Below are 24061 nucleotides of genomic sequence, written 5' to 3'. Positions count from 1 at the left end.
TCATGCATGTAGCGATGGACTTGCAACTGGAACTTCTCTGCACACATTTCCTGATAGTTTTTGACAGGAATGGGCAGGAGGAGCCAGGATGGCACTGGAAAAGGGCAGCGTCCTTTCCAAACTCTCATGGGTTTGAGTCTTGTATGCAGCTGATGTTATATTTTCTAGGATGTCTGTCTTAATGTCAAAGGGAATGTCTCCTTCCTTCTCCTTGCTCTGGAAAAGATATCTCAGCATGTTAAGGAAGGCAAGAGGAACATACTGTAAGTGACCTCTTTGCACTTTTGTAAGGACAAAATTTGTTTTCCTGTAGCTATGAAAAGTCTGTCTTCCTTTTGAGTAATAAATGAGGGCATATAAAATGTACACGGATTACTTTTAAACTACTGTATATATCCTAGCACAAAGTACTTCATATATTACTTATTTTAGTGGTGGAGAGAATATCAAGCATGCTCCATGTATAAATCAGTCTTCTCAAAATATACTGATAAGTTTTGGCACTTGCCTTGTCTCCAGTTTCTCGAATATTTTCTTACCTCATTTGGCTGCTTCCACTACTCAACACGCCTTTTGCTCATCTGTATGATGAGTGGTGCTGGGCTGCTGTACTTGTCTGCATGGATTGATGCCTTGATGTGTCATTTACCTTCGCTCTCTATATGTAAAAATACCAAACATTACTTATACACATTCACGAGTGGATGCACAAATGATTGGAAGTGTCAGCATGCACTTTTCCAGATGGTGGAAGCATGTTCCTTACTTCATTTATTTCAAGTGTCAAACTCAATGAAATTAATTACTACCAGACTTGAACTGAAGTGATGGAGTGGTTCTTGTCTCCGTTTCACCAGTGCAGGGTGAAGCTGCACACTCCATGGCAGGAACAGCCTTCAGGAGTTGAAATGCAATCACTAAACTATGACTCCAAGCAATGTAAAGATCTGGCTTTGCAGCAGGATGACCAGTCTTTATTTGGTTTCATGGGGAAAGCTGGGTTTGTTCTTGGTAGGGAGGGATGTCTCCTGGGGGAAGAATGGCTTGGTGAGTGAAAGATGAACTTTGTCTTGGGTTTCTTCTCTGCTGTGCATGGCATGAATGCAGCAGCTTGCCTGGGAAGTGCCTTGCTGTTGCCTTGCTTGTGATTGCAGTGCTGGTAGCCTGGTGCTTGCTCTGGCATCTGTCGTTGCACTCCAGTAAGCTCTAGATCTACCCTTAACCTTTTGCTCTTCTATTTATCTGCAAGAGGATGCTGTTGGGTTTTCTATATGTGCTTGTTGTGGTTTAGCCCCAGCTGGGAACTAAGCACCATGCAGCTGCTCACTCAGTCCCCCCTGGTGGGATGGGGGAGAGAATAGGAAGAGTAAAAGTAAGAAAACTCGTGGGTTGAGATAAAGACAGTTTAATAGGGAAAGCAAAAGCCATGCATGCAAGCAAAGCAAGGAATTCCTTCACTCCTTCCCATGGCAGGCAGGTGTTCAGCCATCTCCAGGAAAGCAGGGCTCCATCACACCCAACAGTGACTTGGGAAGACAAACGCCATCGCTCCAAACATCCCCCCCTTCCCTCTTCTTCCCCAGCTTTATATACTGAGCATGACACTGTATGGTGTGGAATAGCCCTTGGGGCAGTTGGGATCAACTGTCCTGGCTGTGCCCCCTCCCAGCTTCTTCTGCACCTGGCAGAGCACGGGAAGCTGAAAAGTCCTTGACCAGTGCAGCAACAACTAAAACATCTCTGTGTTATCAACACTGTTTTCAGCACAAATCCAAAACATAGCCCCACACCAGCCACTATAAAGAGAATTAACTCTATCTCAGCTGAAACCAGGACAGTGCTATGTCTCTAAGTTCTCAGGCTCTTTGAGGACCTGAGTTGAAGTACTCAGGTTGGGCAGGGTTGTAGAGGAGTTGCTCTGGTCAGATGTTGGCAAAGCTCCAGGGATGGATGCTGGATTTGGGTGCCCATGTTAGGGCAATGAAGGACTGAATTTTCGGGTTAACAGCTCTCTGAATGAAAGCTGTGAGCTCTCAGCATTTTTGGAAACTGGGGTGGGTGAGTCTCAAGACAGTCCCATTGAAATCGAAGCAGTAACAGCAAATGGAGTTCTTGGTTGCTGTTGTGTTTTATTCCCGCTGTCTGTTTGCATCGTGGCTGTCCTGGTTCTGGGAACTGTGCAGAGCTCCAGGGAGTTGCTTGGTATTTCATGCAGCCCCTGGGTCAGAGGCAGAGCTGAGAGGCTTGATCTAGAGCCTTACAAACACACACTTTAAAATGCATGTACAGTTATTGGTTTCTACTCTTCATTTTGCATCATATAGAGAGCATGTTCTTGTAAGGGCTTTTCTAGATAATTCCTTGTAATAATCCTTTGCATTTCTCAAACACCTTTGTTCTTCTTTTCAGAAGATACGTTGCAGCAATGCTGTTAAGCAGATCACTAGTTTGCCCTTTACCTTAGGGAAATAGCTGTTGTCAGAGAATTTCTAACTATGCCTAATTTTGGATTCCCCCACTTTTAACCCTGTGGTCCCCATGCTGCTCAGGCTGTTATCTGGGTCTGATGTTCTCTGCCTTAGTGGCCACTTCTTCCAGTGTCTCTCCCAACACTGTGAGCCCTCCCTTGCCTACCATACCCAGAAAAATAAACAGCCCCGTCTCCTTTTGCCCTCTATTGTTTCTCTCTTTTGTGCTGAGTACAGTAATGCCTCTGAGCCACCCCAGGGCTCCTGCGTTCCCATGCTTCCCCATCCCTCTCACAAAGGACCTCTTTTCTCCCTCCCTTCTGGGTGTTGGGGCTCTGCAAATATGTGCCAGTGACCCTCTGCTCTGTATGAAAATAGCCCCTGCCTTTTTGTAGCTGTCATTTATTTTTTGCTCCTTTAATTAGACTTGATCCTGCTTGTATTTTTTCCCTTCGACCCTTCTGTTTGCTGCAGCGAGTAAGTTTTTGAAAAGTTTTTCAGCTCCCTTTCTACCTGCGCGTACCCAGCCACGTTGGCTCACACAAGTCTTCTCTCTTTGGATTAAGTTGAAAGGAACTTTAATTGCGAGACTCCAAACTTTCCCAAATATTTCCTACTTCTGTGTTGTAAGGCTCCCCTGGGACGGGACTGCACACTTGTAGTTGAGATTATCCTTCCGTCTGCTTTTGCCTAAAGCTGGCAAGCTATTTGTGTGACTCCCTCAAATACTTGCCTCTGTGGGTATTTTAATACTGCTGTCATCGTTGAATTTGAAATATTCTTACTCAGTGGCATCTTCATTCATCCTGGCTGGCTGCTTTTCAAGGAGCGTGTCCAAACAAAGGACCTGATAACTTCTCATGCACTGTCGTATGCAGAGACTGTGCTTTCTCCACGTGTAGGAGAAGGATCTTTCCCTGCGATGAATTGCCCACTTCTGTTAGGATTTCAGTGGAATGATGGTGATTTACACCACGTGAGGATCTGCTCTGTCGTATCCTGGTTATGTACAGCTAAGCTGTTTTCCCACCTCATCAATATCTCATTAATCAAAATCCCTCTTCTGCTGCTCAAAGCCCTGGTCTTCGCACAGGCACAGACTTACCTGGGAAAACATTTCCAGCTTGTTTTTCAGTGACCAGCCTGGAGCGCAGGCTGGAGCAGCATCCCTCAGCCACCTGACCACCTTTATTGTCCCCAGCTATACTGCTCGTCCGGTCAGCCAGCTTCTTTAGAACGTCTCTGCAGATCCAGCTTCATCCCCTGCCAAAGTTACTGCCTCTTCCTCCCTCTGCCCTCAACTCCTCAGCCAGCTGTGCTGCTGCCTTGAGTTGGTACCCGTGACGGCCGCTGGCAGACGGTGCGGATGCGATGTAGACTGGCAATATTTCCAAAGGCATCTCTGGGAGTCAGCTGTCCTTCCAGAGCATCCTCGTACAGCCCTTTGCTTTCTGAAGGGTGCTCTCATTCTGGTGCCTTTGCCTGGATGGTGCTTTTATTTGTTTCTGAGTGCAAAGCTGTGCTTGGCAGAGGAGATCGGTGTCATGTGCTGTTTAACCATGGTGCTTTCTTAAGTAAAAAAAAACACTTTGAGATGCAGTACAATTTCTCCAGGAGAAAGAATCAAAGTGAGTTTCCCACAGACAGCTCTCTGCTGCTGTGCAGATCAAGGGCCTGAAAGGGGATCTCTTCCCCCTGCCCTTTGCAGAAATGTGAGGAGGAACAAGGGAGATGAGAGCAGTGTAACTGTGGGGACAGAAGTGCTGGTTCCGCTCACAGCTCTGCTGGACTGGGACAAACTCACCCAGGGGATAGAGGATGGAGTTGGGAAGGAAGGCTGAGTATTGCAGTGGTAAGTGGTTTCCAGTGTCCTTTGCTCTGCAAAGCAAGTGTGTATTGCCAGACCTTGATTGATGAAATGGAAAGAAGCAAACAAATAAAAATTCCCCACCCAGGTCTGCACGCATGGGGGTTGCTTGGGTGGTTGGGGCTGCCCAGCTGGGCTGCGTGCGGGTGGAGGTGGCCAACAGCTGCTTTTTGTAGGTGGTACGCGCGAACAGATTCCTGCCCCGTGAGCCCGTCTGCTCGAAACAGCCTGGGGTCTTGTTAAAAACTGTTAAAGAGTGAAAGGGCATGTTAGTTGTCATGCTCGTAGGATGACTGTCACAGCCGGAGGGTCTCCTGCATGGCTTGGGAGTTGAGGCAGGTTCTCAGATATGTGCTTGGGGGGAAGGTTATGATGCATTTGGGACTCAATAGCAGTGGCAGAAAAAAAATCCAGTTTCAGGCTTATAAAGTACATGCTTAATTAAGACTTAATGTCTGCCATAGGTGATTAAGGGGATGTTTATCAGTTGGTCAGGTCAGTATGGTCTAATGTTCAGAGGTGCAGATGAACTGTCGCTTCATCTCTCGCTGACTCCTGTGACCTTGCTCAAGGCCACTTGTATTCTTATCCTGCTTATGGTAAAGGAAGAAAGTAAATTTAACAAGAAATGTTGCGAGCCTTTAAAACAAATGAAGGGGATAATGTCAATGTAAATGTCTTATGCTACAGAGAGAACAGTTTAAAAAGTGGCTAATGTGTCAGGGTATTGATTTAATGCTGCTTTTTACTCGTCTGTTTTACCTGCTGCATTTTTGCACCCTTTGGAAAGGCGAGAGTGATGTGGGCTCTGCTTGTACTGTAGTTCAGAGACATGGGTAGAGTACACATCGATACCAATGTACGTTTATTCTAGCTATGCTGGCTTGATCATTTGAAGCCAAATAGCTTTCAGGGGCTGCATAGCTTAGTGCAGGAGCTGAGGGTCTCGCCCTTGGACTTTGCTGCTGGAGGTGCCTGAGGTTGCTGTGTTAGATCTTGCTTGGGTGTCTCTATATGCTGTGATTGCATTTCTCAACATCATATAAATGAATGCTTGTTGTGCTGTGTTCTCTTATACAAATTTATTTTTTGATTACCCATCTCTTAGAGACAGATTCTGCCAGCCTTATCACCTTAGTTGCTGGCTGGGGTTAAACCACAACATCTTATTAAGTAAATTGCCACTGAACATACTGAGATTGTTTGAAAGCAAAGTAATATACTATTCCTCAGTGGGAATAGGGCCTGGAAGAGTTATGTGGGGAGCATATGGCTGTGTTCTGCTAAGCCGTTTTATTTACAGAGCTGCAATTTAGTTGTTTCTCTTCAGAGAATTAGTTGTCTGATGGAAAACTAGTTCTTCGGTGTTAGCAAAAAATCAAAACAAAACCTAAAAAGCCCAGCTTTTAGTGGCCAGTATATCAAGGTGTTGCTCTTCTGCACTTCACTGGCTTTAAGTGGAGTATGTCTGTGATTTGTGTCCTGGAAACTCAGCACAATTTGAGAAGTATGTTCCTTGATAAAATTCTGAATTCCTTTCCAAATTTGGCACCATTTTAGGTTGGGGGACATCAGGAGAGTGGCCCTGCAGTGAAACTAATCTTTTGGCATGTCTTTAATCTATTTTCTGGTTTTGGTCTAAAATGTGAGGAAGAGTCTGTATTTGGGATTAAAATTGCATTTCACTGGCAGTGAGGCTCAATTTTCTTCATCTTTGATCTTTCTTTAAAGCAGTACCAAGACTTTGTTTTATATTTGCTGTTGTATCCGACCCCTGGTAGAGCTCTGAAATAGCTCAGATCTGGATGAACCATCACTCTTTACACCCAGAGTTCCTCTGTGTCTGTCTTCTTTATCGTTTATACTGCTAATTCCCCCAAATCCGTGCTCTTGGGTTTAAGGCACTACACGAACTACGATCTAAAGAACAAGTTCACTGGCAACCTGGGAGGGGGAAACCTGCATTGAAGGGGGATGATATTTTGCTGGGCTTCCCTCTCCTGCCCACTTGACCATGACTGAAAAGGCAGAGAAAATAAAACGTGGTGGGAATTGCTGCTGAATGTGCAAAGGGTGGGCCAAGTTGCTCTGCAGAAGTGTGAAAGACATTAATACCACTAGTTCCCTTTGCCAAGAGCGTGCATGTGCTACCCTTTATGTTGCCCTGTTTGGTGCTTTATTTTTCTTGCCTGGGAATGAGAATTTGCCCAGCTGCCTGTCAGGCAGGCAGTGGTTTGAAGGGCTCAGCATCTTGCTGCTGCCAGGGTCTGGCTGTCTTCATCCGCGGTGGTGCTCACCCCGCAGCAGTGCCAAGCACCTCATCCATCTACCAAGATCCTTTTTCTGTCACCTTAGTTAGTTGCTTGCAGTTAAGAAGCCAGAAGTATCATTTCCTGAAAGCACTTGGAGTATATATGTATTAGGATACCAAAAGCATCATTATAGCAGTCTGCAAATATTACGGGCCTGACTGATCAAAGTTGTGATTGAGCATTTTAAATCTCCAAGCATGATGAAGAGGTCATGCTATGAACCAGTTCCAGGAAAGTGAAAATAAGCTCGAGACTGGAACTGACCTCTCCCAGATGCTGAGGCAAAGCAAGGTTGTGTTTGTGGTGGTGTTTCTATTTTTTTTTTTTTGCTTACAGCCTGAGAAAAGATGCCTTGGGGATAGAGCTGAAATACAAAGCCCTTTTCTTACCTACAGAAAGAAAAGCAGCACCAGTCACCATGCTAGCTGAATATTGCGTAAGAAAATCTTCAGTTGCTTCCATTCATTAGCTGGAAAATAAGAGGAAAATATATTTTCATTATTTTTATTGGTGCTTCAGGAAGGTTACCCAATATTTATTATCTACTTTTTTACTAGGAGGGAGCACTAATTGCTTTCTTGCTTGAGTTAAATGGGCTTGCAGCAAGTCAAGTTCTTGCAAATGCAAATACAGAGGGTCGCCTTTCCGTCAGCTCCCCAAGAGCACCTTGCGCAGACTTGTGTTTGACCGAGCAAATGATAGGAAGGCACTGGGTCTCAGCACTGCCTCCTTATTGAGAAGGTAGCAGCTTCCAAAGACAGCGTTTGCTGGCTGAGGTCTTTCTTCTCTTTGCATCTGATCAATAGGAGGGGTGAGAAATTTTTCTTACTGTTGTAGCTTAGCTTTATGCCCTGGATAGCTTCATTTCTATTCTTTCTCAGCCGTGCTCTGATGGATTGTCTTGCTTTCAGTAACTTGAATCCCAGCTCAAAAGGCCTCAGGAGCACAATAAAACTGTGAGAAAAGAGAATGAAAAAGATATTTAGCAAATGATTATGTACTTCAGCCATCCACTGCTAGATATCAGCTAGTGGTGTGATGTGGCGGTGGGCTGGGGGTGAGATGGACAGTCAAACCTCTGAGCTACATGTGCAAAATGAGGGGCATGCCCAGGAGAAAGCATGGTCACAGGTCCCTCCCTGCATGCCGTGAGCAAGTCTGAGGGGAATATTGTCTTCTCATCTTCTTTCTTAGAAGATTTGGCAAAGTTGGAAGGGATTTAGGAAACAGCAGCTGGAGCAGCAGTAGGGCTTGGAGGCTGGACTTGCAGGGACTCATTGAAACAAGTCAGTAGGGGGACGTCCTTTCCAGAGGTTCAGGAGCATGAAGGGGTTTAGGTGCTGAACTTGACTATTTGCTCAGAATGGTGGATTTGAGAGCTGAGTACCTGAGCCAGGCCATAGGGAAAAGGGGCCACGTAGAGAAATCCTGAAGGACCTGGTGTGGGGACCTTTACAGCTACTGCACAAAGCACAGCTGGAAAAATGCCCAGAAGGAAGAGTGCCTGGGCAGGAGACGGGCTGCAGACCAGCAGATCCGATGCTCTTGCAGCTTGTGCTTTGCTGTCACGGGCTCTTCTGCCTCTGCTGTGCTCCTTGTTGAAGCAAGGTCCCTGGAGGCACCTGAGGAGCTGGACGTGGTGTCACCCTTTTGGTTCCTTTCCAGCAGCGGAAAGAGGCAATTTTAATGGGATCGAGAGGACCCTGCATGTGCAAGGAGCCCCAGGGATCTCCAGTGGTGTGATCTGGAAGCGTGCACAGAAGTGACTCCAGACAAACCTCTTGGCTGTTTCTTACTGCAAGCCAGAAGTGCTTTTTCTTATCTTCCACTTCATCAGTATACTTGAAACCTCACCTTAAAACTGGGTCGTGCACACTTTTATTCTCAGTAAAGAGCACCATAAGTACCTTGGCATACATTTATCTTGATCTTTCTATGCCAAGTGGATTACTTTTAGCCACATTGTTTGTATGCTACAGCAGGACTTCAGAATTGAGGTTTGCTTTGCTGGCTAGCCTGCATGGAAAGGCTAGTCCCAAAGTCCCAAAAGCCAATATGTAAAGCAGAGATGCATAAAAGTGACTAGTCCAGTGTCACAGCATAGCGCTGGTGTTAGAGCTGAGAAAGAACCAGGTGTGAGTGGGCATTTCTGCTGGGAGATCTCTTCCCCTTTGCCCATCAATTTTCTGTTTCCGCAGCAGGCAGTCAGCCGGAGGCAATAGCCATCCCTCCGCCATCCCCTCGGGTCTGCAGGGAGATGGTCCCTGTCCTGGCAGTCCCCTCTCCTCATTTCCCCAGGCGAGCAGGAGGGCAGCGACAGCCCTGGTGCTGCCCGTGGCTCCAGTGGCACTGCTCCTTGGCAGTGCTGCTGGGAGAACTCACAGGGATTTTTATAACTGTCATTGGCCTCTAATTAGATGGTTGATGCCAAAGTAATAATAATAAAAGGCTCTTTATTTAAAACAAACCCATGTGAATAATTATGTAAATATTTGTCTGGGCTAGTGTTAGTCTGAGTCCTGGGAAAGCTTTTTGGATGGGTATCTTGGATATTTCTTGTTAGCTTTTATAGTAGCATATTTCAATGTAGATGCTATCTTTGGGTTTGAATTCTCCTTCATGTATAATGGAAGACCTGAAATGACATTTTGGCTATTAAGTGCAGCAGATATTTCCAAGAACAGTCAATGTACAAATCGCACTGTAACCAGTTTAATAGAAAATATCTGAAGGGGGGGAAGTGATCATGCAGCTGTGACCCAAATTTTGTAAAATCAGTTCTTGTCCCTGTGTGACTTGCTCACTGCCACAAAACACCATAGTGGCAGTTGTGGCTTTCGAGCGGATGAAGCCATGAGCCTATAGGAATATTGGTACACGACAAAAATCCATCATCTGCCTTAAATCAGCTCCTGAAACAGTAGTGAGAGATGGTTTCTGATGGTGGCTTTGCCTCTGGGAAGGTTTGTCTCCCATGGCAGGTAGGATAGTGCAGGGAGGAGAGGGCTGGTGCTGGGTAATTAGCTCCTATTTGGTTCCTGATAGCTATTTGTAATGGAGATACTGCTCTGAGTGTACCAGGGGCTTAATGGGTTGGCTTTCTCCCCTAATAGCCGAGGGTCAGAGATCACAAAGGTCGGTCAAGGCTGAACAGGAGTTTCTTGATGTTACCCTAATGCCACTTGATGTGCTCAGTTAATGGTAATAAACCCCCTTCCACCCTTTGGGTGCTGCCTGGACCTGGGTGGTGGGGAGGAATGCTGTGCTTTTAATGCAAAACCTCACGATGTGCCATTTCTTAATTTGGGCAGTAGGGAAATACACCATGTACTCATCTTTTATTTATAATGGGACTGGAAATCGGTAAGGAATGGGAGCTGGAGTGTTGTATTTGGATGAACTGCCTCTTCTGCATGTTTTGACATCAACAGATTATATATTATTCTAGCTGGTCCATTAAAAAAACCTCAATTGGCCTAAAGTGAAATAACGTTCATTCCCTGGTGATGTTAACAAAGAAATTCTTTTAAACGTCTAATCGGGAATAAGATCTGCTGAATAAATATGGGTTAGAACTGAGAAAATCATTAGGAACTAGTAACTTAAGTGGTGAATTTCTCCCTGCTTGAAGAATTCCCTTGAGGTCATCACAGCTCTTTGGTTGGTTTGTGGTGTTTGCTGAGAACTGATGAAACTCATGGCTGCGGATGGTTAATTCAGGCCTGCATCTTCCTCCTGCTATTCTTGCCTGGAAAGCAGCACCTGTGTTGTGCAGATGTGGGTTATATAAACTCAAAGGAACTAATGCTGCTGAGAAAATTTTGGAAAACAAGCTTCAGAAACACTTTTCATGAAGTCAAGCAGATATTAGTTTGAAATTTACCTTCTGGCTACATTTTTGATGAGGAAAATCAGATGTAGATATAAACTTAAATGCTAAGAGTTCACAGATTTAAACATCGGAGAGAAAGAATTGGTTTTACACTTCTTTCCCTGGGTCAAAATATTCAAGTATACAGTAGTGCTGGAAATAATTCAGTGTTGGGCTTTTTTAAAAATCATCCAGTGAAATATTTAAAAATAAAAGTTACTTATGCTTGGTCCCATTAGCTTTATGGATAACTGAAAACCTCACAGTGCATGAAAATGAGACTTTAGCTCCTAAATGACTGCATTCTGGAAGTGTCCCAGCTGGGCTACCTGTATGGGTATGAGGTAGTGCCCTTCAGTCAACTCCTCTGGGGTTTTGTTCCCTTTTAAGTGGTTGATGCGATGTGCCAACCATGCGATTCCGATTGCCAGCCTGACTGTAGCTGCAATGTTTACCATGGTGGAAATGATTGTAATTATGCAGGTGCTTGTGTTAATGTGTTTAATTAAGCTCATGGTTGGGCAATCCACTTGCAGCACCACAACAGAAATTAAAGGGCTGGGCATGGCTACAGGAAGGCTGTAGAGAGGGTATTATTCTAGAATGGCTAATGTTCCCCCTAAGCTTGTCCATTTTGGCTGCTCTTTCCAGACTGTATTGGTCTAGCTGATAGAAGATGCTTTCTGTGCCTCTTGTCTCTCATGTCCTTGCATCATAGGAGCTCCAGCCGTGGCTGCTGGACAGCCTGCTCTCATGGTACCTCTTCAGCATCTCCTGTTTTCCCTGAGTGCTGCTTGGAAGATGCTGAGAAGGAACATAATCCTTAGCACTGCACTTGTGAGGGTGGTCCCATTTGCCTTGGCACAGACTTCAATGTAGAAAGTAGCCCAATCAGCTTTTTTTGTAACCCTGAAGCATCAAAAGATGTGGCATCGGGCATCCTATACGGATGTAGGCTGCTTATATGCATCCTGGTGTGTTCAGCTGTGCTTCCAGCCACTAGCGGAGGAGGAAGAGGGGAAAAAGCCCTGACCATGGCTCATTCTGTTCCCAAACTGCCCTGACACTCATATAGGCTGCTGGGTGCTTGTAAGCATCCAGTATAGATGGGCTGGGGCTTCCTGGGTGTAGGACATGACTGTATGTCTGTCTGCATATGGCTCCAGCCTGCCCAATGCAATTCCTGTCCTATGTCAGTGAGTGCTCAGTGACATCCCTGGGATGCAATGAGATGATCACCCACATAAAATGACCTGGCGGGCTGCAAAGTATTGCTTTTGCAGGAAACCCACAGTTCAGCTGCTTGAATTTTGGAAGGTTTTTGTTTGGGAGGTTTTGAGAGAGATGTCATGTGGAGGAGGCCACTGCCTTGATCCACATCTCCTTGGTTTCATCAAAGGGTGATGCCCTTCCTGTTCTTGATTCAGTGCCAAGTAGCTTTGGATACCAAAAGGAGGAAGAAAGATGCCCTCCGTGATGTGCTGCAGCATCTAGGAGCAGCAGGCTGGAGCAGATGGTGGCCCTGGCAGTGCACTGCAGCTGGCTGTGGCAGCGGCCGAGGGAGGATGCTCACACTTGCCCTGACAAAGAGGCTGTTAGGTCAGGTCTTCATGCATTATTTTCCTCTGTCTGGGAGATGAGCATGCCAGCTTTTCTTCCTTGTGGGAGTAACTATTCTGCACCCCATTAAAACTGGTTGCAAAACTTCCATTGACTTTAATGTACTGCGAGATCAGGCCCTAATTAAATCTTGCAAAGAGCATTAAGTGGTTGATCATTACAAAGTACTTTGAAAATGCAAATGCTGTCCAAGTGCCAGATCGTCTGGAAACACATGGCACTCCTTAGAGCAAAGCCAAAAGGTTGAACTTTCCTTTTCCACCTTCGGATGCACCTGCTGGAGAGCTGCGAGGAGCCTCCCTGCTGGCCGCAGCTGCCTTAGGTGCGAGTCCCACGGCAGCACGGTGAAACTGGGAAGGGCGGTGGATATCCTGGAAGGCCCAGCCAGAAAATACTGATCACTTATAGAAGCAGTAAATAATGCTTAAACTGTCATTAGCCTGAAGGAAACCTGTCGTTTGGTTGGGTTGCCTTGACTGTGTAACGTGGTCACAGGGAAGTGTGACTCGGAGGTCCCCAAGTGATGCTGGCATGTCCACAGTCTCTGTGCACGTGGTCCTGGGCTTCAGCTGTGAGCTCTGCCTCGTGTCGGCACGGCTCGGTGGGAAAGAGATGCTGCCTGTGGACATCGAGTCCTCCCTGTCACCAAGCCTGGGCCGTGCGGTCAGATGTCTGCAGAGATACTAGCTGGTATCACCTCCTGAAGAAAAGCATGAGGTGCCATAGGCAGGGAGGGGACAATTCTCACATCAGAGGTTTCCCCCGCACCCTGGAAAACCTCAATGCTATACCTCCAGAGCTGCTTTCTAAAAGGCTGTGCTAGGGTTTTGCTTGGAAGAATGACAGACTCCTTGTATGAGATTTCCATCTCTTGCTGGTACACCTCCACGTGCCGCCTCGGGGCTGAGGCAAGCCAGGGGCTTTGCAAGGATTTTAAAGTGGGGGTTTTGAGTAAAGGAACCAGAGACCTGGGGTGGGAGGGAAGGAGAGGAGAGTGCCTGTTCATTTGCACATAACTTGCATCCCTTTATGGGCTGGCTTTCAGAAACTGCTCTTAAAACTGAGCTCTCTTTAAGACCTCTCAGTTAATCATTCGGAAGACGGAGTCATGCTCCGTCGCTGTTTCCTTTTGCAGATCTGCTGAGCGTGTGAGTTGGTATAAGTTTTAGACTCCATTCGCCCTTAGTTTTTCTTTAAAGGGCAAGACTCCTGCCAGTAATCAAACTTCTACTGGAAAACTTCCCGAAATGTCACAGTGACCCAGAGATACTCGACCCGACTGGTGGGGATTGGAAAGCTCCCCCTGGATCCCGGCTAGCCGGGGAGCAGGGCTGGCTGGTATTGGAGCAGCGTGGGGCCGTGGGCAGGGTGGTATGCGAGGCATCTCCGCTGCAGCCCGACTGCGAAGCTGGTGATTCACCTAATTCCTTTGACCTCGCTGTCAGGATGAGCCCGTAAAAATTCCTCGGACACTGAACAGTCGTGCTGAGCGCTTGACATGGGCTGGGGGTTTGGCAGGGCTTGACTTGGATTCTGCCTTAAAAGGCTTCGTGGTTTTCTCTTGAGTGGATGGGATGGTTTGATTCAGCGGGGAGGAGGGTGGAAGGAAGAAGTTTGGGCTGTGGTCCCCTTCTTGGGGGACAACTGGTGAAACCTGGTGCAAATCCCACTGGCAGCCTCACCCATCTGTGCAGGGAAAGGCACGGTGTGCGTCGGCTTTGCACCCTCAGACCTGCCCTTCTGAGGACCCCCCCCCACCTTTTCCCTGCGCTCTGGGTTTTGTTCATCCCCTTTTCCCAGGATTCGCGGGAACGGGGGTCAGCAGCTCCTTGAAAGGGGCAAAGCCCCTCCTTTGGGCGCTCTCCTCCCTGTGCTCTTGGCGCGCAGCAAGGGCTGTCCCTAAGGTCCCGGTGACGGATGCGTCACTTGGCCGCTCTCTGCCTCCCACGCTGGCACGGTAGGAATCACCCTGGCCAGAGCTGCTCCGATATCAGAAGAAAGCTCTCGTCCTCCCTGACCCGTTAGCACCCTTTTTCCTCCGCTGAGCAATCCCTCTGCTCATGGAGCCAGCCCTGTGTCGTCTTTCCCTACCGGGGGAATCCAAAATCCTCAGTTCACTAAAATGAATGGGATATTCGCTGCTCTTGAATGGGGCTGGGCTTTCTCCCAAAGTCCTAAATGTTTGCCTGTTTTCTGCGCATTGTGTCTTTAAGTTTTGCATGGCATTTGCAGCAGAGATTTTTTTGCGTGGTTTAATTGTATTCTGTGGAGTAAAGGCCTGTTCTTTGCTTGCTGTTAGCTGCTAACACCACTGCTTTGTTAGAAACCCCAATGATTGATTATTTTTTTTTTTTAAAAAAAGATTTATGCTCAAAGGAACAAAGATTATTTGATTCTTTGAATTTAATGTAGTCTTGCAGAGCTGCTCCAGTATCAGTTCTGGGTTTCTTTCTTTCCCTTTTGGGATTATGCATACGATCTTTCGAATCTGACTCTGCATAATGGTTTTCTTTGTTCACAGTTGGGACTATTTGGGCCTTTAAAAAAAACCCCATAGGGGATGATATGAGTCATTGGTGAAATATTCAGCTATCTAGAGCAACGTGAATGGACACAGCTCTGTTGCAGCTATTGGAAGGAGCTGATGTGCACCAGATGAGTATCTGACCCCTTTTATACTGGCCTTTTTTTGCTGTATTATACCCCTTCCTAGGGAACAAACTTTTGCATCTTTAATCCTGCAGTTCAGATTCCTTGATTCTCCTCCTTAAAATGCCTTCCTCTTTGTCCAAATTTATAATTTTGTTTTATTGGGCTGCTGGGATGCTGAAGAATTCAAGGGGCTCTATTAAGTCCGTCCAAAGGATGCTTGAGCAACAGCAACTGGAGCTTTATATTCTTATTTTTGTCTATATTTTGTCTTAGCCTCTGCAGTCTTGTTTTAGTCAGTTATCCAAGGGCGGCAGCGGTGAAGAGTGTTTAGATAAGGAGTAGAAATTGTTGAAATCGCACAGGTATGACCTGGAGGCTCCAGGCTCCATAGCAATACATCCCTAAGTGAAGCAGCTTCCAGTTCTCATCTGCGTTTGGCTGTCTCTTGTGGATCTCGGCACAGGAGCATTTACCCCTTGGTGTTTAATTCCTAGTATAAACGAAGATGTCCATGTCAGCCTCTGGGCAGCTGCCTGGAGAGTGAGAAACCCCAAGCCCAGTGAAAGGGCATCCTTCCCTCTGCACGCTCTGCTCTGCCTTGCTGCTGGTCTGCGTTTGGTCCTCTGAAGGAAATAGTTGAGTGTTTATTTAGCACTAAGAATAAACTATCTTGGAAAAGTATTTAAAGAAGTAAAAGCTGGCAAAGACAGAAGGGAAAGGCTCTGGGTGTCTGGTGCTGTTTTGGAGTGGTGTTTTCCCTAGCTGGCTTCCAGGCAGCACCCAGCACGCTGCCCTGACGGTAGCTCCGTCGGTGCGGAGGCTCAGCTCCCTCCTGGAGGGACCCCGACCTTGGCTGGGTTTCCCGGGTCGAGATTAAAGCCCGCTGCCGGGTCACAGCGGGCTCTTGCTGTCCCCGATCACCGCGCTGCTGCTGTGTGAGCGCACCCTGCTCTGACCTCTCACAGCTCGGGGGCTTTTTGGGCTTCTGTCGGAAAACGCCTTTTCCCTTAAAAACGTGCTATAGCCTCTCCTCCGTCTCTTCGCGGGAATGGGGTTTTGCTGTGCATTCAGGCAGCCCTGCAGAATCCTCCTTTCCTGTTTGAGAAGGTAATGCGGTGAGACAGGGCGGTGCTCTGCCTAATGTTGTTTGTGCAGGATATATTGATATTAATTGGGGAAAATATGGTAATAACTTCATACTTGTCATCTGAGTATCTAAAAGTGCTTTACAAAATTGTCTCTTGTAACCTCCTCAACACAGATGCTGGTGATTTTCTGGCTTAAAGATGATAAAAGTGAGAGATGGAGTTGTTAAGGAGTAGGTTCTCTGATGGTGTGAGTGGACCTTGTTTCACTAAAGCTGGGAGTTTTAGATCCACCTCATCTGCTGAGCTACCTGGCACTAACTGGTTTGCCAAGGCTGTGCAGGTGCGACCGCAGCCCAGCTGGGTGCAGGAGCCAGCTCCAGCCAGCCCAGATGCCATCCGCAATCTGTGTGCAAGAGAAACGGGGCAATTTAAGCCAGCTAGTTAATTGTGGGCAGGTCGATTGCAGTGCATCTCTTTGCTTTTTCTGTTAAAACTGTTCTTTCTGCCTTTCTGTGGGACTCAAGGCACTTATCAAGGAGATGCTACTCTTTAAATAATCCTTGTTCGCATTATTTACTGTCGTGACTTGCTGTGGGATAAAGCGGCAAGTTTGTTTTATATTGCTTGTTCACGTAGGAAGGCTTTGCTTCCTGGTAAACCTGCTTCACTGGTGATGTGACACTTGGATACAAGTCCCCAGACTGGTGGGTTATGTATTAAATGATGAGAAAGTTGCAGAGGGCACCTAGAATGAGCTGGGAACATAAACGTTTATTCGTTCTTCACCTTATGGCCTCAAATCTTTGGCAATAATTGCACATAAGCTATAGTATGACTAAGTGCTGTGTCATGAAGTCCTGAAGGTCTTTGGATGTCCTTTAGCTGTTACAAAACCGAATACAGAAGAATTGGTTCTCTGCTGTTACAGGATGGTGACCTCTTCTCCAGACACCCAAATGTCTCAGTTATTACATTAATACAAGGACAGGTCAGCTGTGCACAATAAATGTGTGTCTCGGGATGCTGATGGGGTTTTTTTTCCCCTTTGCAGGGTATCGTAAAGCAAAAAGTTGGAGAAAAGGGATTTTCTTGACTCTAAGTTCTAGGAAAGTGTTCAGTGAAGATGCTGAAGACATGCTGATGTTGTCAGATAAGACTGAATAAGCTACCGATGTACCTTGAGATGGCAGTGGTCATTAGTGAAAGGGGAAGGCTTTCACCCCTTAAGCCTAATTTTGGACACAGCTGCTGTGTGGCAGTGCAGCTGCTTTCTTGTCTTGTGGACAGCACGTTGCACTGGGCAGCGCTAGTTGTGTGTGTGCCGTTTTGGTTAATTAAACTGCTCTGCTAAAACCTTTTCAGCTTCTGGTCCGTTGGGATCTTCAGGGGCTTCCTGACCATTTCAGCGAGATGAGCAAAAAGTAGTTGGAAAAGCAAATCTGTTTTCAGCATCACACCAAATACATAGCATCCTCTGCAGCTCCACTGGAGAATGTGTAGTGGTCTGAAGAGGTAGATCTAGGTGCTAACTCGTTTGCAGCTCGCTGCAATGAAGGCACTGACCTGCTTGGGGAAGTAGTTTTCTCGTTGGCTGGTGGATGCATGGTCTTTCCAGGCCCTCAGAGGAAGGAACAGGCTGGCCGTGGTGTGAGAGCTCGTCTGCTGCTCTCATTACTGCAAATGTTCTCAAAGGGTTGGCTTTGATCTCTGGGGATGTCGAGGCAGAGCCTCTCGCTAGCAGTCAAATGAATGTAACAGAGCCCTTAAGAGCTGGGGTAGGTTTTCCAGATGTGCTCTCCGTACTACAGAAGCAGCATTTCTGCTCCTTCCAGTCCCGTGCTGCATACCCAGCTCTGGGGCACCTGGCACCGCCGGCTGGTGTGGGTGGCTTGGAGAGTCTGGATTGCCTTTGAATCCTCGTTATCCCTGTGCTAAGTGTGCACCGTTAAGTTTGCACTTGAGATAGTGTGGTGGCATTACCAGCTTGCTGGGATTTGCTGGATTAAGGTCAGGCTGGACAGGGCTCTGAGCAACCTGACCTGGTTGAAGATGTCCCTGCTCTTGCAGGGGGGTTGGACTGGATGACCTGTAAAGGTCCCTTCCAACCCAAAGCATTCTATGATTTGTACGAGGAGTCTTGTGATACCTAGTGGTGTTTTCTTACTTTATTTTTCTGAAAGTTTCTGCTCCTGGAGCCATGTGATTGCTTCACTTTAAAAAGAAAAAAAAAAATATATATATATATTCCCAAAGGACAGCTGGAAAAGCTTGAAGATCATGCTGAGAAACTGGGAGGCAACTTTCAGAACAGATCTATAAAATTTCTTGTGCATAATTGGACTTTAATAACAATTGATAAAACTAACTGTGTATAGTTGGGAAAATTAAATACATTTAAACTTTATAATTTACTGGAACCCAGACCATACTCTTTTGAATGCCTGGCTTTGCCCTTTGACCAGTGCATGGTGGTGCTGCTCAGCTCGCCCTGATGGGCTGCGCGGGGCGGCCGGGGAGAGCAGCCGCCTCCGAATGCCGCGGCGCTGAGCAGGGAGGCCACGGAGAACGTCTGTCACCAGCACTGCAAGGCTACGGTAGCTTCAGCCTTCAGCTCGGTGGCAAGTTTAAATATTGCGGGTTTCCTTGGGGATAAGGATTTAATTAAAAGACCTTGAAAAATTATGGGAGAGAATTGTTTCGAGGTTTCTTATTTGTAATTTGGTAATTTTTTCAGACACTGGAAACGCGGATACCCACAAGTAACATATAAACGACTTATGTATCCTGACGCTCAGTAAAGTGCTTTGGGGCCTATTCAAGAGCTTTACTTCAGGTGCTAAAAATGATTATTACAGGCATAAATATGGCTTAAATTAATGACTTCTGGCTAATGCTGTATATGCTGGGATTTTCAGTGTGGTCTACAGAAGCTGCGGGTCCATCTTGCACTGAATTTCAATAGCACCATTTCCATTAGGTTCTTGGGTTGGGTTTTTTTGGAGGGGGGAATAACGTCTTATTTTCCTGCTGATCTGTCTTGCTTTTAAGAACATTAAGCTGGGGAACAGCCAAAAGGGGTGATGAAATGAGAGGAGCAGGGAACTGGTGGTGTGTGCCCTCTCTGGGCTTACACCCGTTAGCCCTGGCAGGAGTGAAGCGAGGACAGCATAGCATCCCCTGGTGAAAGTAAAACAAAATGCCTTGGCCAGGGAAGGTAAAATTAGGAGGGTCTGGGCTTGGTATCAAGCTTGGAGAAACCAAACTCTTTAACCTTTGCATAATGGCTATGTGGTAGATAGTGCATGGAAAAGGTCTTTGACTGACCTTCACCTCAGTCACTAAACAAGGGCTGGTTGTCTCTTCCTGCTCTGTGGTTAACAAGGGTAATGGCATTTTAAAAAAAAATTAAAAAAAATCCTTGTTTATTATTGCACATGTCCCGAAGGATCAGCAGGGCTTAAGACCTCTTTCCCTCTTAAAATTTGATTTGAAGAACAGTCAGGGAAAGGAAAGGTGAGGATGAACAACCCAGTCATGTTGGGAATGGGGTTTGCCCCCAGACAGGGGCGTTCAGTGTGCTCTAATATTCACCTTCAGATGTTAACGATGCTCTGGTTTCCTCTGGAGTTCCCTGGGGCTATTTCTGCTCCTGCATCCCACAGCTGCGTCCGAGCAGGCGGTTTGGCCGTGCTCGAGGGTGGCAGGGCACGGCCACGCTTGACCCTGTTTTGGCTGGAGCCTGTGCCCAGCCCAAAGCCAGGGAGCTTATTTCAGTGAATGCTGCTTGATTTGCTTTGATGTGTAAGGAAGAAAAAGTGGCTATTGGCCACTGCTGAGTGGGGGTAGAATTATAAACTTAATACCAGCTGCCTCTGGTCCAGGTTTTAACAGGTAATCAAATAATTAAGAACCAGATTAACACAGAAAGATTGGTCTTGTGGTTAAAGCCTTGGTCAGACACGGAGGAATTGGGGATTTGATTCCTCCTTTTGCCGCTGTTGGTTCATCAGCGAGTCATTCATCTCCACTCTGTTAAAATGGGAAGTAATGCTCCTTTTCGGTCTTGTTCAAGGGCTTTACACGCTGCTGGGTGCAGGCTTTTGGGGCAGCCCCTGGTCTGATTTTGGTCTAATTTTGGCTATTTGGGGTTTGCCTCTTTGTGTATTGGGTGTATATTGCCACCCTCCTCCGGCGCAGCAGGGACTCAGCTGCTGGTCTCTTTGGGGAGCCCTGTGCATCTCGAGTGAAAGAATGATCCTGTGTGTAATGCTGCGTTGTAATGTTATTCATAAAATAGAAAGTAAAAAAAACCAAAACCAACACCCCCCCCCCCCCCCCCCCCACACACACACACACACTTTCATAAAGCAACAGCTAATTCAGTTCTCGGATGAAGGCCAAGCCCAGTGCAAGCTTGTAAGAAATACCCTGTAGGACCTGGTTTTGGTTAGTCTGGTCTCTGTCCTTCTGTGCACGATGCCGTCATAGCTCCTAAGAGGAGATTGCTGAGTTTAGATTTGGCTGAAAAATAAGGGGTAATAAACCGGTCAGGAGTAAAAGCTGCTCCTGTGTGAAGCTCATCTTTCTGGAAAGAGCTGGAGACTTTCATGCTGCTTAAGTCCTACTCAGACTGATGCTCTTAGTGATGAAGTGCAACATGAGTGGTCTGTGGGGCTTCAGCTGGCTCCTCAGCTCTCCTCTGATTTCCAGGAGCAAGCAGAGGTGAGACACTCGTGCACATCTGTGAACAGAGGTTGTTTCCTCTCCTGCTGGTTACCTGCGTGGTTTGCAGTTTGTTTGTGCAATACCCGGGCTGTTATTTTACTTCAGTATCTCGCTTTGACCTAATCCATCATAGTTATGGAGGTATAGAGGATCTTCTAAATGAAGATGAATTGCATGTTGTGTTTGGAGGCTCACAGCAGCGCGGGGAGGCAGGCAGATGCTTGAATCATCCTTTACGGATGAGAAGTGCTGTACCCGGGCACTGCTGATGGGTCGGGGTTGCTCAGAGGGCTCCGACCGAGCCTGCTACCTGCTCAGGGCCGGTCGCTTCTGGAGGAGGGCTAGCTCTGTGAAATGCCCATCACCCTGCTATAACCGCTGCAGGAGCTTTTGGCAAGCAGTTGCCATATGGCTTGTAAGTGGTATCATTCTGTTAATGTATAGAGCTGGGGAAATCTTCTGTTTTCATGTTGTACCTCCTTCCTCGCAGTATGTTACACAATTTTAGCTATAAGATTGTGACAACGAGCAGCATTTAGCTTGTCCAGCACCGTACGCTTCTTTCCTATGAGAAGACCGTGACTGGCTCTAGTGCGTGCTGGGCTCCCTTGCCGAAGGCGATGATGTCCACACAGGTTGGTTGTTTTTGTCACAACAGCAACTGGCTTTCCGGACAATGGATTCTTCTGCAGATGTTTCTGTTCCTGCAGACACCTCGGCCCCGCTGTGGCCGCTCTCCGTGGGATGGCTTATGTGCAGTGCTGTGAGCGAGGCTGAAATCCCCGCGCCCGGCGTGGAGACCGGACTGATGTCAGGAGTCTGGAATTCACCTCCCCTCCCCCTCGCCTTTGCCTTTTTCCCCTCTCCTCCCTTAAATAAATGTTGGAGGCAGCTTAGGAGCTGGCTGACGTGAATCTCTTGAAGCACAGGGAGGTGACTGGAAGCAGAGTTGGAGTTTTATTGTAATTTTAGTTGCTGAAACGCAGCTTGGGCTGTATGTATGCAGATATTTCTGTGTGAAATAAGACATGGTTAAAGGCAGTGGGAAGATCTAAGTGGCAAGGACAGCTTAGACAAATGTGTGTCATCCATATACTGTCTAACAAGAGTAAGAGAGATGAGGAAATATTACAGCTGTATGCTGCTTGGGCCAGGCTCTCTCAGCTGGTTTATTATCTGCAGCGTTGACTTGGATTTGCCATATGTTTCTAATCTCTCATTGAGGGCCCAACTTCTCAGGGTTGTGGAAACTTCTAAAAACTGTCTAACAATGTACATGAATTTTCCATGCAAATATTAGGCTGTTCTTCTTGGTAACCAAAACTTTTTATATTGTAAAAGATCTGTTCATGCTATTTCTTCCTGTTGCTGGGTTGTTTATTGTGTTCAGTGCTGATGTGCATGCTGTAGCCCTTCCCCATGGATGCAGCCAGTTGCATATGGCGTATTCCTTCCAAATCCTCTCTTTTCTCTCTGGTCTTTCTAGTAATATGCTTGGCCCCAATGAGGCCAATTTTTTTTTTTCCCCCTTGCAAGACTCTTTCCTGTATTATTTTCCTGCCCTTTGGGAGATCTGTCCTTTTTTTGCAGTAGCAGCAATACCGTGCACCTTCCTGACTGCAGTTGGGCTGTTTGTGGTCATTCTGTGAGCTGGTAATAAGCTTTGCACCCTTGGCCACCCAACGTGGTGAGATGCCCCGAGATCCTGATGGAAGCTGGAGCAGCCAGCCCAGGGGCTTTGTCTTGGGTGTCATTGCAAACATCAGACTATCTAATGCGTGGCTGTCCTTGAGGATCTGAATAATATCATTCTTTGGGGAAAATAATGGTTTAAGTGGCAAAAGAATACAGCTGTGATATATTGTCCAGGCAAGGCTAAATGAAGCTGTCGTGCAGACGTTTGCTTTGGGCACTGCTAGGGGTTTGCTGAGTTGGGTGGTTCATCTTTCTGACAGCACTTTGCTCTAAGTATCAAGTCAAAATTCAAAATAATTTATTTTAAGTGTTTAAAGTCAGATCTGGTTATTCCACTTTTGGAGACACCATCTCTCCTGACATGAGCAAGACCAGATTAGGAAGTTAATGAGACATATCACTTGCATTACTTAATCCATGTTCTAAAGACCTGAACATCTGGAGGTGAACCAGCCCCAACTTTGGTGGTGTGGGGAGCGTTGGGTGTGAGACGGGAGCTCTCTATGAACTAGTTTAATGTCTGCAGCAGCAAGAGCCTCGGTCAGAGCGTAATGGGATGTGGTGGAGGAGGGCTGTTAAGGAAAGGAGCCTTTTGCTTCATGTCATTAGTCAAAATGCCCATGCAGCTTGCTTTGAGGCGTCTGCACTGTCCAGAGGAGGGGGACAGGGATGATGGATGGAGCACTGTAGTGGCTGTGCTGTGCCCTGCTGCAGCCTGCTCCTGGCCAGGACGGAGGTGCCATCTCCGTAGTCTTCCCTGAATTCCTGGCTGAAGGGACAGACTGCATGATGAGGCCACAGAAACCAGAAACAAGCTTTTTTCCAAGCTGGGGACTAACTGGATTTTCTCTCTTCCATGAAGTGCATGTGTTTTGTTGGCCAGTCCAGCTGCACCCTTGTACGCACTGATGGCTGGGCAGAAATGCCACTGTGTCATGGTGGGGAAAGAAGGGGAGTTAGTTGATGGGATGTGCCTGGGCTTGGGCTGAGTTACAGGGCAGGCACCTGGCTACCTGCAGCGGAGTCGAGCTGCATCCCTGCCCGTGCCACTTGCCTTCACCCTGGGCAGGGTTAGACACTGTGCACAAACCCTCCCAGGGTCTGGGCAAGCCTGCAGGTAGCGTGAACAACCTGTGAGCACCAAAGCACCACCCTGGGATGCTGCTCTACCATGACTTGTTGATTCCCCAAGGCATGATACCCATGCCTTGGGGTATCAACCTGTGGGTTTACCTGTTATCCCAGCTAGTGTGAATTTACATGCGGTTGTTTTGCATGGTGTGTGTAATCCTTTGGGGAAGCTTGCTCAGGTATTTGCTTCAAAACAACTTTTTGGATCAAACAACTTAAAAAAGAATGGAAATGTTTGCATCGGCATAATGGCAACTTCTTGATTTAAAGCCTTTCTCTCAGATCATGAATTTCCTGTCTAATGCTTAATCTTCAGGATGTGTTTGATTGATGGAGACCGGGTGAAGACATCCAGAAAATATAACTACTATAGCTAATGAGATAGTATATTCTGCCTTCTGCCCTTGTGTGGACAGCTGATCAGCTGTTCCTCTCTGCATTGAATTAGTGTCTCTGACCAGCGGTACGGCATCCTGGCTTTGAAGCTGGTATTAACATTGTATTTGCAGATGTATTGTAAACATATTTCATCTGTTTTTAAAATTGTGATAAATTACTTGTGTGAGGCAGACTAATAATGACTTGGATCTGAGCAAGTGCCAGTCTTATTGCCTGCTAATTCTTGTTTTTTC

At 46.8% G+C, this 24061-nt stretch overlaps 1 protein-coding gene across 2 annotated transcripts in view; it reads left to right on the top strand.

The window, feature by feature from the left end:
* The window catches only part of COL5A1 (collagen type V alpha 1 chain), a 162812-nt gene that overhangs the window by 15014 nt on the left and 123737 nt on the right, over positions 1 to 24061 (top strand). The window lies entirely within an intron of this gene.

The sequence above is a fragment of the Ciconia boyciana genome, chromosome 18 (genome assembly GCF_034638445.1).
Source record: "Ciconia boyciana chromosome 18, ASM3463844v1, whole genome shotgun sequence".
Lineage (NCBI taxonomy): Eukaryota > Metazoa > Chordata > Aves > Ciconiiformes > Ciconiidae > Ciconia > Ciconia boyciana.
Note: the sequence above shows the minus strand (reverse complement) of the source record. Positions and strands in the feature narration are given on the sequence as shown.